Below are 14,054 nucleotides of genomic sequence, written 5' to 3' on the forward strand. Positions count from 1 at the left end.
ATGCGGCCTCTGATAACGAGTGCAGCATTGAGCATTGAGTTTGGATACAGCGTGGTCACAGAGATGTAGTGGTGGTGACGGTCTTGCTCGGATTACCTGGATGTTTGTGATCGTTTGGTTCTTCACACAGCAAAACAAACCACGTACTGACTAATATACATCGAGACAATTCACAAACAATCAGTTCTATTTGTTAATCTAATCCACAGGGAGTAAATTGATTTATTGTTCTCAAATGAAAAAATTAGTGATATGATGTTTTTGAGAAATTGGTAGCTATAATTGTCACCAGTCTTATGGTGTATGAGGACAACTCACTATCATCTTCAAGCCGTTGTGTCGTTGAATAGTCCCCTAATTAGGCTCGGCGTAAAAGAGCTATCGTGAAGGCTGAAATCCTTCAAACATTTGCCTCCGTATCTTGTAGGCCGTAGGCTGCTCAGTCAAAAGGTGAGCTGAGAGCCAGAGGAGGAGGGAGAGAAAGAATAAGTCAACTGTGTTTGTCAGCTTTTTAAACCCCTGAAATTGATTCTTCTTCTGCGCTCTTTATTCTAATGACCAGCTAATCCCCCCCCCCCCCCCACCCCCCCTCTCCCCTTCCCCTTCCCCTCTGTTATAAATAGAGCCTCTTATTTTCCCAGCTCCGCCGTGCACTGCTTCTGAAAATTAGCACTCGTGATGAGTCTGCGCTCTCGGCAATCAATTTGCCACGCTAAGTCCCTCCAAAAAGGTTACCTGTGGCAACCGAGCCGCGGTCACGTAACTTAGAATTTCGCCCTCTCCTGCCAATTACCATTCAGCCGTTAAATGAATGGCCCTGTCTGGAGAATCAGCTGAATGAAATGACAAAAAATATTGACGCTGAATAGTTCCATGATTTCAGGGCGTTTGTCACGGGGAGAGGAGGCTGATTGGTGCAGGTGGTGCACAGGGATAAAGGAGGCGTGTCAGCCCTCGGGGCTACTTTAATGATATTAGTAGAGATCCGCTTATTTATGAGGACCTAAGTTATTCATGCTCAGCACCGGCTATCCATCACGACAGCTAGGCTGGCTCACTGTAGCCTGCAACAGTCACAGAGCGGAGTTGTGCTGCTACCAGAGTAGCTGATAATCACACTCTTTATTCATTCACTACTGTAATATTCATTCGGATCATAACGCAGGATTATTATGCCGGCGATTAGCCTGCCAGTTCTCCTTTTGACCAAGTGCCGATCTAGTTTTGTAAAATGCGTCTAAAGGCAAAAGTTTTTTGTAACTGTTCAAAACGCCCAAAGTTGAATGTGCTGCAAAAAGCCTGCCGTCACACAGACCGCATCGCACTGCCTCTCCAATCTCTCTCCAAGAGCTCTTTGGATTGTCTTTGTTGTCTCTCATCAATGGATCGTAGAAAGTGAGATAAAGGTGCTAGAATACTTCAACAGAACTGCTTGTCAGATGGTACCCCACACCTTTCCAGAGTCAAAGTTAGGTGATGTCCGTCAATTTTTGTACCTCTCTGAAACTGACAATATGACGGCCGGCTGTTACCCCTCACACGGTCAACACATCATATGAACTAGTTCTTTTCCACGCCTGTATGTGGTCTCTCCTTGAAGAAGACCTTCACCGTGTTGCACTTGGTTGTGCACAGAACAACTGACCCCAATGCATCAGGCAACGGTGTTTCTTTTGCTTTTTTTACTTTTTTTTTTTCGGTCTCCATGCCCAGTAAAGAGATCCAGCTCAACAAGACATACTGCCCCGACCGTCGATGAGACCTCATCTGCTAGGCCTCGCAGTGACAGGTTGAGAACAAGTAGCATTGGACCTTTGACCTTCTGAACTCTCCCTTTTGAAAAGTGTTCTGGAGGTTTCCTGAATTTCTGAAATATAATGTCATAAAACCGTATTCAGGAAAAAAAAACAAATATGAATATCCAGGCCTTTTGTTATGAAGAGCTAGGTCCTTTTTGCAGAAATACAAGAATGCACTCACAACGTGTTTCGAATTGAATTCGATTATGTTTTTCAGCTATTTTGATATATTTTGTTGTCGCGCCCCAACTGTGGGCTGTTTACCCCTTCAGCACGTTCTGAGAAGACAAACAACATTAAGAAACCAGAAGGAAATCATAGTTTTAGGTCATGGAAGCGGTCCAACCCTGCTTTGAAAAGTCATGAGAAAGATGTGGAATTTATAATATCAAAGCTACAGTAGGTGAATGGGATTGAGAGGGTGCAAATGCATTTTTAAATCCCACTTGATTTCATTTGCAGGTGATTATTTGCTCATCTGGCTTCGGTCTTGACGTTTGACAGACGTTACCTCTTTTGACTGGGGAGCCCCGGTGATAATGGCTTCATTTTGCACCGCAAAATACATCCGTGGAATTGGAGCGAACACACACACACACACACACACAGACACACACGGGGGGGGGGGGCTTTATTGTGTGTTTGTGCTGCTGTTGGTGGCTGGGCAGGTCTGCGGTGTGTCTGGCAGGCTGCTGGGTCTCTGGGTTGCTCTGATAGCGCTTGTTCCTTTGAGGGCCCCAACATGCTGTGGATAAAGACACCAGCCTCGTCCAGAGTCTGATCTCAGGCCAGCGCGAACCCGTCCAACGTCTCGGCTGCCAAGGACCTGGGCAGAATAGAGATACACCTGCGGTTGATTGGTTGAGCACATCATCAGACGTGTAACACAGGCTTGATGGCTGATAGCGCTGGCCCTCCCTGCTCCGGGTCTCTTCGCTGGCACACAGCGATCCCTGGATGCGCCCTCGGAGGACGAGCCCACCCCTCTCGTCTCCCTCATCTTCCCTTGATCTGCCTCAACCGGCTCCTCTCCCTCACCCTCCCCCCTACCAGTTCCCCTCTGTTCTTTCTGTGCTTCTCCCCCCCCTCCCTTGAAAACCATGTTTCTTCTTCGCCTTCTCCCCTCCCAGTTCCTCGTCAGATCCACAGGGCCAGATTTTTATCGCTTTTCTGCGAGTCCTGCGAGGGGAACCTTGAGGGTCTCAGTGGGATCAATTTAAAAGGGAAGCGCTTGTCTCTCCTCCTCTCCTTGGCCCTCTCGGCTGATTGGGTCCGCTCGCCAGGAACTTGCAGGCTTTTGATCTCAACCGCCCCCACCCACCCTCTGCTCGAAAGTTTTTGTCGGAGCTTGGCTCTAAAAAAAAAAAAAAAAGAGAAAAAAATCCTGTTCCACTTTCTGAGAAATGTGGGCCCCATCCCCGTTCTCTGCACCTGCAAGAGAGAGAGTGAAAGTTTTGTAAACCCACTGGGTGGTACTCACAATCTATGGCGTGATTGACTTCTCCTTTGAAGATGTGAGAGCGATCCGTCTCTTCAGGTGGAGGTATGCTGAAGAGGACCCGCGGTCCTCGGGCAGCTCGCTTGAACAACCCGGTGAGAAGTTGCTGGGAGCCGCGATGCATAATTCACACCGTGTGGGGATCGGCTCTCTGTGTTACAAAGAGGAGAAAGGTACGAGGTGGTGCCTGGGAGCGTTCCCATGCTGAGCCTTCGTTGAAGTCGCTCCCTCCTTTGTACGACATGAAGGAACGGTGACCCCGCAGCAAGAGGGACTACATTAGACTACAATAACCAACCAGGGAGTGCTCTTTTCAGGCTTTTATGTTCCTGTTGGAAACCTAGAGCGCCGTTAATGGATAATCCAGGTTTATTACATTACATATTATAGACTTATTTTACTATTTTTCACCATCATTCCAATCGGTTATGATGTTGTACTCCGCAAAGTAATTGCTGAGATCCGTTGAAAGTGATGTCACGGCAGTTTCACATGGCGTCGCTACGGCGATCAGCTGAGAATCCAGCCCACACTGATGCTTCTTTGACAGCAAAGCAGCTGAACTATTTGTGACAGTCGCGTGGTCCAAGTTACAAAAAATCGGAGGTGCACGACCCAGCACCGCGACCACTTTTTGGGAATAAGGGGAAAAAAAACCTGAATATTTTGTGCATTTAAACGTAGTCAGTGAGTGGAGCTGAGCAGAGCCACAACATGCAGTGAAAATGAGGCATATGTATGGAATAAAACCCAGACTGTATCCTCAGTAGAAGAAGGCCAATTTCATGAAAATAAGACCCAAGTTGTAATAGATATAAAGAAACAACATTTTTCAGGCTTAGCTTAACGTCTGCAGCAAGTAATATTTCTTCAGCGTATGATTATGTGAGTCTGTTGTGTAATAGAGGTGGTTTTCTGAGGAATGGGCAGTAGAAACACCTCCTCCTCCTCCTCTGTCTCCTGCCAGGTCACTGGAGGTCAAAAAGGCCCTACCTCACTGACCTCTCGTCTCTTGGGAAAACTCCAGTCATGACTCTGGCTAAATTCACTAAGAATTTTAATCCCAACGTGGCCACAGTGTTTTTTAGCGCTTTTTGTTTTTTCAGGCGGCGTCAAAAGAACATCACCCGGTCTCTTGCCAGCTGGCTGGAACCTGCAGCCGTCGTCTCTGCCGCCGCTCGGAGAGGAACCTGAAGGTTCGAGGTGGTTCGGTTACGGGCGCCTCTCTCGCCGTTAAGCAAAGCACCCCTCATTTTCAAGGCTCCTGAGTCCCTCGGTGATGACATCACTGGTGTAGTTGTGGACTAATTGAGGTTTAATGCTAGAGTAGAGAGAGCAGGGCTGTAATTTTCCCGCCCCGGCCTGGAATAGAGACGACAGCTTTTCATGTGGTCCGGGTCTAATTTAGGCTGCGCTGCTGCAGCTGTGGGACACCTCACACTTTTGTGCTTCTCATTCTGCCTAGAAATAAAAAAATATATATTATGGAAAAAGCAGTTTGTTTATACAGTGATGTACAGGACATGCCCAGACTTAGACGTACAGTAGTAGTGCTAGTCGATACACTGTTGCTAAGACATTAGAAGACTTTTCATCCAACAAAACACTGACCTGGAAATTGGACATTTTTTTCCAGTGCCTGTTGCAAAACCACCAACGTTCCCAAGTAAGCCTCGAAGAAATAAATCCGTCCCCACCACCTCTGCCTAAAAACCGCTCTCCCTCTGAATGTAAAGCAACAATGTAAAGCAACACAAATAGGCCCAACGTAGGTGGAGGAGGGGGAGCGCGAGGACGAAGCGGCTGTAATGTGGAGAGTGGCATTCTGTGTGTCATTACGCTGGCATGTCCACAGAGCCTGGGCGTAATGACATCCAGGCAAACAAACAAACACGCGTCAGACGCACAGCTCTTTATCCCTGCTGCCATATCGAGGCCCGTTTGAAGTGGAAAGCTTTAATCACAACTGTAATCATTGACATTGCTAGCTGGTTACTGGACTGAGAGAGGGGGGGGGGGGGGGGGGGCACCACTGTCGAGGCCTGCGGGAACATCTGATAGCAGCAGGAGACCAGACAAGCTTAGGACTGTGTGACCGTTACACTCTGTCTCTGGGGACAGACTAGAGACGGCTTGATGTTCCTTTTTCTTTCTTCTTTCTACTTGTTTACTTCTGAAAGCAAAATACTGACGTCATTATTGATGCCATGACCATTAGAGAAGTAACCTGCAGCCCGTCTTTATAGACGTACAAGTGGTACATTTACTAAAGTAATGTACTTTAGCACAGACTTGAGGTACTTGTGCTTTACTTGAGTATTTTCCATTTTATGCTACTTTTACTCCTCTACATTTCAGACGGGACTATTGTACTTTTTTACTTCATTACATTTATTTAGACTTAAGTCATTCAGATTATTAATACAAAATATAACTATAAGTCAGCTAATCATTGTTGATGTATTCTAGGGGATTAGGCTACCCAGCAGTATATTAAGTCATTCATATTCGCTCCTACTTTACCAGCTGCAACATTTAAGTGATGAACACATTAATAATTGTAATCCAACGATATACATTATTCTGAAATACTTTTACTTTTGTTACTTTTCAGTATACTTTGATGCTAATGCTTTGTACTCTTACATGAGTATTTATACAGCGTGGTACTTTTTACTGAGATAAACTAGAGATGCCTGCCATCACAAATGTGTCCTAACATATGCTAACAGATTGCACCATGAGAATAACCAAGGTATGTTTCATCATTCAAACCACAGAATTGTCCAATGTGCGAACTCTTGGAGCTGATCCAAACATCACTCACGGAGAGATGTGATGAAACAGAAGCTGCTTGGCAGCGGGTCGCTGTGATCAGCCCTCGTACGGAGGAGTTTGTGAGTGAACAGGAAAATAAGCCGGAGATGTGTCGTTGTGCATTTGGGTATCAGAGGCTGTGTAATGTACAGTGGCCTCGGGGTGTGATTTGGAAATGAAAGAGCGTTTTGTGATTAACTCTCAGCACATGCACATACACACACACACACACTGATCCCATTGTACCAGTCGGGTCTAGCTGGCCTCTGCTTGGGCCAAAGCCTGTTAACTCCGATTCAGAGCGTAGGGGCTGGTAATGAGCACTGTCAGAGTTGACATAACAACCTCCCGCTCTGGGGCTGAACAGTAGAGAGAGAGCCGGAGAGAGGGAGAGGGTTCTGTCCGTGCTGGGTGGTTCTGCAACTTAACCATTGAAATTCCCACTCAGTGTCGGCTGTGTTTTGCTTGGTATTTTTTCACTTTTGGTTTCGCTTTGCAGTCGGCGCTCTCTTAAGTTTAGCCCTGGACTTTGAGATTTAAAGTCGAGATGAAACCTCGATTTTGGCATCTTAGCCGTCACTATCTGTTTTTGCCACGTCATCATCTTGGTTTTTATTTTTGGTTGTCGCCATTGGTTATTTTTGTCAACCAAAAGTGACAGGAGAGAGTGGAGCAAAGTACAAACAAACGCTGAGTAAGACATTTTTAAGCGAGAAAAAGGTTTCAATTAACTTGCTGTGGTAGAGACCTGTCAATCACCGTGTAGCCCCACCCTAAAGCATCCCCTGCTTTATGGTCTGTGTGACTCTAAATGGACCATAATGTACTAAATGAACATCATGCTGTATTGAAGAAGACTTGAAACTAGAGACTGAGACCATAAACTCATGTTTACCGAATGCCCTTTTCTACAAACTACCTTCACAGTGATGTGTGATTAAACAGATATTCGTTAAATAAATTGTAGGTACATCATGTTACTCAGACTTGACAGTGGCTGCTTTTACCCCTCTTACCTGGAATAAATAACTCCGTCTTTCAAAGCGTAGTACCTAAAGAGGCAATCCTTCAAGACTTGAGTCCTGGCAGACTTGGTGACACATTTCCTGTGACTACTTCATAATAAAAGTAAATTTGTGTTTTGCCAGTTGAATGCTTTTAACGTGAAGCTGTAGCAGTAGACAGTGTTCCAATTTGCATTAGCAGCAATTTAGTTTGGCACATTTTTGTAATACTGCAAATATATAAATAACGCAATACTTTCATTAATGCGCCACAGGCTCAATCACCATTGTGTTACCTCATTTGGGAATAATCATTTTCTTTACAGACATTTATGTTAATGAAAATCTTTGAGATTGCCACTGAAAGCATCACTGGAGTTTTCAGGTATTAGGAATTGGGTTTTATTGCAGTTTGGTTAAAATGAAGGAGCGGCCCTCGATGTGATCTTCAATATTTTGAGTAGAAGTTGTGTACTGTGTATATGCGTAACTTCAAAATAATTTTCATTATCGTACACCCTAACCCCTTGAATAAATGTATTTTTTGTCATGAATAATAGAGCTAAATAAATGAATTATTACATTCGGGGGAACAGAGAATACCAAGCGACGTCACTGACATCATACAAACGATCGGTGCTCTGTGCGTTAGTCCTCGAGGTTAATATCCAGAGCGGTTGTTTTCTTCACGGTGAGCATTTTTCCCATGCGCGTCCCCATCCCGCCTCATTAGAATCGGCTTGTTTCGAGTGGATGACTTGCTGCGTTTGTCTGATTTTTTGAGTTTATGCACCACACAAAAACAGAGCGCGGTTCCAGCATGGCGTGTCCTGGACTCCCATTTCTCAATAATTTATCCAGACAACTAGAATGATTATTCTATGAATATGCACTAAAAACCCCTTTCTTCTGCTCTTTCTCTCCAAGTTTGTGCATGTCGGTGTGTTCTCGAGTGTGTGTGTGCATGCGGGGCAAATGTGCGGCTGTGTGTATGCAGCTCTTTCCTGCCTGAAACAAAGGAGGTGTCAGGGCGAATTAGGCCCCCCTACGACTGAACGCCCAGAGAGCTTAGAGATGCAACGCAGGTTCTGCTGAGTCGCACATGAGCCACGTTGTCTGCCTCCCCCGCCCCCTGCCCTCCACCCCCCCCCCCCCCCAACCTCTCCACTCCTGAGTTGCTCTAACAAGGTTGTTGGAAGAGGATAAGGCGTGTTAAATGAATAATTTACACAGAAGAGCGCTCCTTATTTATTTAATACGGCTGGATCTGACTGAGTGGGCAGCCCCGCGTCCCCCGACTGCCAAGACACTGGCTAAACGAGCGCTCGCTCGGCTTAATGGAGGGCCAAGGCGACAGGCATTTAGAGAGAGCAAAAGGGGGTACATGGGAGACTTTATAGATTGTGTGTGTGTGTGTGTGCGTGTGTGTGCGCGCGCGCTTGTGAAACAGGCCGTGCGGAGCCGCGCTCATGTGTGAATCTTGTCGCCGCTGTATGTACATTGTCGTCGCACCACGCTACTCTTCATACCTCTCTGCAACAGATCACATGAGAGACCCTTCAACTATTTCAAACAACTGCTTCTGATGGACATATAAAGAGTAACTGCACACTTGAGCATGTTTTTTAAGCTATAAACTAAATGATGTAAATGCACTGAGATGAAATGCATCCATGCCAGTGTTAATATTGGTATTTCTTACCAAATTTATAAAAATCTGCATTTATGCTTGAAAATGGCTCAAAATGCCATCTACTGCCTTGAAGCAGCCTTAATCTTGCCCGGTCAATTCTGAGATAGATTTGAAGTGTTGGGACTAATAAAAGTCATGAAATCAATCAATACTAATGCCCTCTAATCAGACCCCCGTCCTCGGCCCTCCCCCATGCCTCTATGCGTTTTACTTTATTTGTAACCACTGTGTAGCTTTACAATCACAGCACAGCTCATTGAGCGGCTGGCTAGTTAGCTCCTTAATTAGCTCTGGCTCTCATGTCTGTCGAGGCTTTCGTCATACGGAAGTGGGTTTGGTTTTATCTCTCAGACCCTTAAGCAGGTTTTTTCCCATCTTTCAACATTATGCAGTGGGCGGACTCAAGCTCAGACCTCGTGGTGAAGTTGCACTTAAATTATTAATGATAATCATATCATTAACTATATTTAAACATAGACGTTAATACATTGAAACACTGGCTAATTTTGGCTGAGGGGGCGGGCACTTATGACAGCTCCAGCTTTATGAAAAGTGACATCAAGAAAATAAAAGTGGGGCAAAAGGCCATTCAGAAATAATAAGACTTTTGACAAAGGATGTTTTAAAATGAACAATTCTATAATGAATTAACAATATTAAATAGCATTTCATAATAATGACTTGAGTTGTATTATTTATAGCTTAAATAATATATAGCCTTGTGTTTTTTTGTTGTATTTTGTACACTTTATTTTAAGGTCAATGTTTTATGTCTTTACAGGGGGAGTGTGGAGAGGGGGGGGGGGGGGGACAGGACCACCACGTGGGCACCACCCAGAAAGAGGAGCAGCTGAGGAGGGAGGATCATCCAATCGGTAAACACTTTGTTTTTTAAAGAACAGCAGTTGTTTTAGGATACAATAAGGTGGAATCTGTTTGATTGTTCGGAAACAAACGCAAGACGATTACATGTCAGGTTGTTACATAACATCGGCCCTCTTGTTGTAGCACTGGAGGGAGGAAATAAACCGCTCCGACCAATCGGGTTAAGATCAAAAATCCTTAAAATCTTCTCACTGACATCTGGGTTTGTCATTTTCTTGCCCGTGTCCTCCTCCTCATATTCTCCTTCTTCTTCCTCCTGTGGAAAAGGAGAGATACATCGCCACAGTTCCCTTTTGTGTGTGTGTGTGTGTGTGTGTGTGTGTGTGTGTTTTTACACACAGGAGAATGAAATCCCACAGCTCACACTGACCTCATTATAAAAATAGCTCATCTATCCAGCCATCACATTTCCCTCCATTTCCCCTTCTCCTCCGCAATCTCTTAGATATGTATCGTGATCCACTCTACCTTCCCCTCTCCCCTCTGTCTCTCCATCAGTGTGTGCTTTGGACTTAACGTGAGATTAAAAGCTTATGCAAGCCCTTGTAACGGCAAGCCCCCCCCCCCCCCCCCCCAGCACCTGTCATTACCAATCAGCCCGTAATCCGGGATCATAAGATGTCTTTTAATCATAAAACATCTCTGAGTAACATTAAAGACGGTGTTTACACGATTCTTTTATACACGTCCCCCCCAATAGAGTCAACAGCGCTCCCGTCTGGTTAATTTAACAGCAGCATCAGTGATCATTACAGTCCAAGGCCGGCTTTGATCCAGCCAGACAGCGTTTCCTACGGTTTTAATAACTCAACAAAGACACATGAACAGATGCTCAATTTATGGACTCTAGACAAAGATGGAGACAGACAGACAAACACATTAAGGATTCACCAAATCTTCACGAAGCTGCTTTGAAAGATGAAAACCCAATTCTCTTCGGAAGACTTTGTTTGGGCGGGAAAGAAATGTAATTGAGCTTTTGTGCTGTTTTTTCCAGTAAAGCCTTGTTTTACATTCACAGTTAAACACCTAGTCACCCCCGGGAGCTCTTTATACAAGCGCAGCACTGTCGACCACTGAGCCGCTCCACTGGAGCAGCTCGGGCTACTAAAGATCTGCAGAAACAATAATTACAATACAAATGATTATAAATAGCAGTAAGCGTTCCACAGAGTTTAAGGTGTTCAACAACGGTGATTAGGGGGGGGGAAATGTAACGCTGGCCTTCACATTCAGGGTCTATTAAACTGCACCTGGACTGTATTTCATCCGTCGCCTGGTTTAACGCATGGCTGATTTCAGTTGGAAGAGTCTCTTGGAGCAGATTTAAGTTTCAAGGTATTTGAGTCCAAGTCAAAATTTCAAGTCATGTCAGAAGAAGCAAAGTGCAAGTCAGCCGCAGGACTTTCAGGTCTCTGAATTCGGACACTTAAAATGACACGATTACCTCGCTCCCCTACGCAACCGCGTACAAACATGATGTCTGCACTCTCGCCTTCACATTGAAGCGCATCTAAAGTGTCCCACTTTAAAAAATGCAATGCATATACAAGGAGGAGTGTCGTACCAAAGCCTCATAAAGTTCTTAAAGATGCAGGTTATGGGAAGTCCCGGGATACGGATTGTTGACTTCTTGCTGTGAAATAAAGCTACAGGTTTCAAGTCCTCATATTTGTATCTTAAATCCAAGTTTCAAGTGTGCAGTTCTGTTGCAATGTCACGTTTAATGTTGCCCATGATTTATTGTGTAAGATAATACCATTAAAGGAATACTTTGCCCTCAACATGACTATTTAAATATCAATTACTCACCCCATGTTACTTAGAATTGGTGAAGAAAACTTGTTTTTCTTGCATGTCTACATGGTGAACAAAGAATCAAAAAAAGGACAAAAGGCCTTGATGAATTGAAGTAAATGGAGCCTTTAACATCAGCAAAACTTTATCAAAACACTCGTTTACTCGTACAGATCTGACTACTTCCGGAACACGTGCATCTTCGCACAAACCTTGCTATTTAACAAACTTCCTCAAAACACAACCCTCATTTACTTTAATTCATCAAGACATGTCTCTATTATCTGATCATTCGTTCATCGTGGCATTCAAGAAAATGTTGTTCAAGAATTTAAGGTAACACGGTGAGTCATTAATGTACAAAGGATCATTTTGTGGCCTGTTGCAAATCTATTCTTTGCTTTGACAGTGCAGTGTTACAATCATAGACTGTATATAAGAAGTGACCGTAGTCATCATGACGTCACACATCGATTTGAGGACTGCTGTTATGAAGCCCCGATTTTGCCGTCGCCATCTTGGATTAAGACTGTCTCCATGTTGTTTTTTGCCACCGATAATCCGAAGTGACCATATTTGGAATGTGGAGGAGTGACGTTGAGACGCCGTATACGGCTCTGATAGCGCCAGCGACCTGTCAATCACAGTAAGCTAAAGCATACTCCAAACTGGACCATAATCTACTAAATGAACATCATGCTGTATTGAAGAAGACTTGAAACTAGAGATTGAGACCATAAACTCATGTTTACAATGTTTACTGAGGTAATAAATCAAGAGAGAAGTAGAGTCATTCTCATAGACTTCTATACAACCAGACTTCTTTTTGTAACCAGAGGAGTCGCCCCCTGATGGACATTAGAGAGAATGCAACTTTAAGACACTACAGCATTGGCCTCACTCGGCAGAGCCGGAGGTTGCCGCCCGGTTACAACAGGTTACCACCAAGTGCAAGCGTACATGTTTGTTTGTGTTGCCCGTTACCTTTGTACCTGCATATCCAGCAGCTTATCCCCCCCCTAGAAAGGCCATCTTATGTTAACTAAGTAAAGCTGCCTCACATTGACCTGCTTCTGGAAACTCAGGCTCACCTCAACGGGAGAAGAACGGTTAGGATAATCTGCATATTCTTTTGATCTTGCACCGGGTCTCTTGGAGCATCCGTCATTAAGGAAGTTCGCTCGATGCTCCCTCTTCCTCTAATCGTGGCTGAAGCTCCTCCACGTGCCCCCTTCACTCCGTCGCAGCCCCTTTAAAATCCTCTACCCTGCTGCCGCCCTTCGCTTCAAAGCCGCCCTAACTTGGCTTGAAAGCCAAAACCACTCTTGTACGTCCTTCACCGCTAAGCTGACGTGTTTGTGTCTGCGCCGTGTTGCCCTTGGGGTGGGTTACCTCCACCTCCACCCCCCCCCCCCATCTCATCTCTTCTCCTCCCTCACTTTGCTGTTTATCCGTCTCTGGGCTCGTCACGTCCCTGAACCTGCTCTAATTAGCATCCCACACAACACTGTTTATTTACTCAGGTACCGACAGAAGGGGAGGGAGGTGAGAATGAAAGGGGGAGAAAGAGACAGAGAAAGCCGGGAAGAGAGAGCGAGAGCGGGAGGGCTGGGAACAGGAAGAGAGGGAGAAAGGATTCAGAGAATCAAAGAGCTGTGAGACTCTTTCTCATAGTGGATGCAGAGGGTAATGATAGTTAGAAAGACATGATGCAAAAAGTCGAGAAAGTGAGAGACGGAGAACTTTCCCCGCCTCTCCACGCCTCCTCTCTGCCTTTTCCAGCATTTCATCTGAGATGCAGAGTGCCTAAAATTAGCAAGCTGGCAGCTTCCTTCCTTCCCTCCTTCCAGAGCCCCCATTAAAGTGCTCCCATTGCATCGAGTGATCATTAAGGTGGGACTGGGAGCGCAGGTGTTATCTTAGTGTCCCAGTCGAGGTTGCAGTGGCATCCCTTTTTCCTTGGCAGGGCCAACGTGAACGAAAATTATTTTGCAATCCTGATTGGGGAGTGTTTGTGTGTCAATGTATCCGAGTGTTACAGCGCGCAATGCACGTCTTTCTTTGCGTGAGGGGTGAGTTAATAAAGGAAGGATGAGGGGAGAGGACAGAGCTAGATGGAAATGGACAGGTCCTCTCTTGTGTGTGGTGTTCAACCTGTTGTGTTGTGGTCATGCTACCTGATGCATTTTTGTATTAAGTCTAATATCCAACTTTCTGTGTCCTATGTGTAACATGTTAAGCATTCTTGATGACCACCCGAGATTTACGGTCTTGGTGTGTTTCAAGTGTCGCGTTGTGGACCACTAGGGGTGGGAACCTCTAGGCACCTCTACGATTCTATTCAGATTCAGAGGGCTACGATGTGATTATATGCAATTATCGATTCATCTTGATGCATCAAAATATTTATGTATCTGATTCATTTTTTATCACTGCGTTTATCTGCTATTTTAAAAACACTTCCTATTTGTAATGATACATGATAAAAAAACAGATGAATTTACTTCCATTATCTTTTATTCAATATTGGTAACAAATAAAAGAGATGTGTCAACTGGAGG

General features: G+C 44.8%; 1 protein-coding gene across 4 annotated transcripts in view; it reads left to right on the forward strand.

Annotated features, from left to right (window-relative positions):
* The window catches only part of znf438 (zinc finger protein 438), a 42,811-nt gene that overhangs the window by 12,782 nt on the left and 15,975 nt on the right, over positions 1–14,054 (forward strand). The window contains exons 1-4 of one of the 4 annotated variants that reach the window (XM_076085454.1): positions 607–3,392; positions 4,404–4,493; positions 6,078–6,194; positions 9,593–9,686. The gene's annotated coding sequence lies outside the window, so the exon portion shown is untranslated. Of the gene's footprint in view, positions 1–606; positions 3,393–4,403; positions 4,494–6,077; positions 6,195–9,592; positions 9,687–14,054 lie in introns of those variants that run through there. The other 3 variants (XM_076085453.1, XM_076085456.1, XM_076085455.1) reach the window with 3 other exon arrangements.

The sequence above is a fragment of the Anarhichas minor genome, unplaced genomic scaffold (assembly GCF_050575085.1).
Source record: "Anarhichas minor isolate MPS153535 unplaced genomic scaffold, ASM5057508v1 ptg000155l, whole genome shotgun sequence".
Lineage (NCBI taxonomy): Eukaryota > Metazoa > Chordata > Actinopteri > Perciformes > Anarhichadidae > Anarhichas > Anarhichas minor.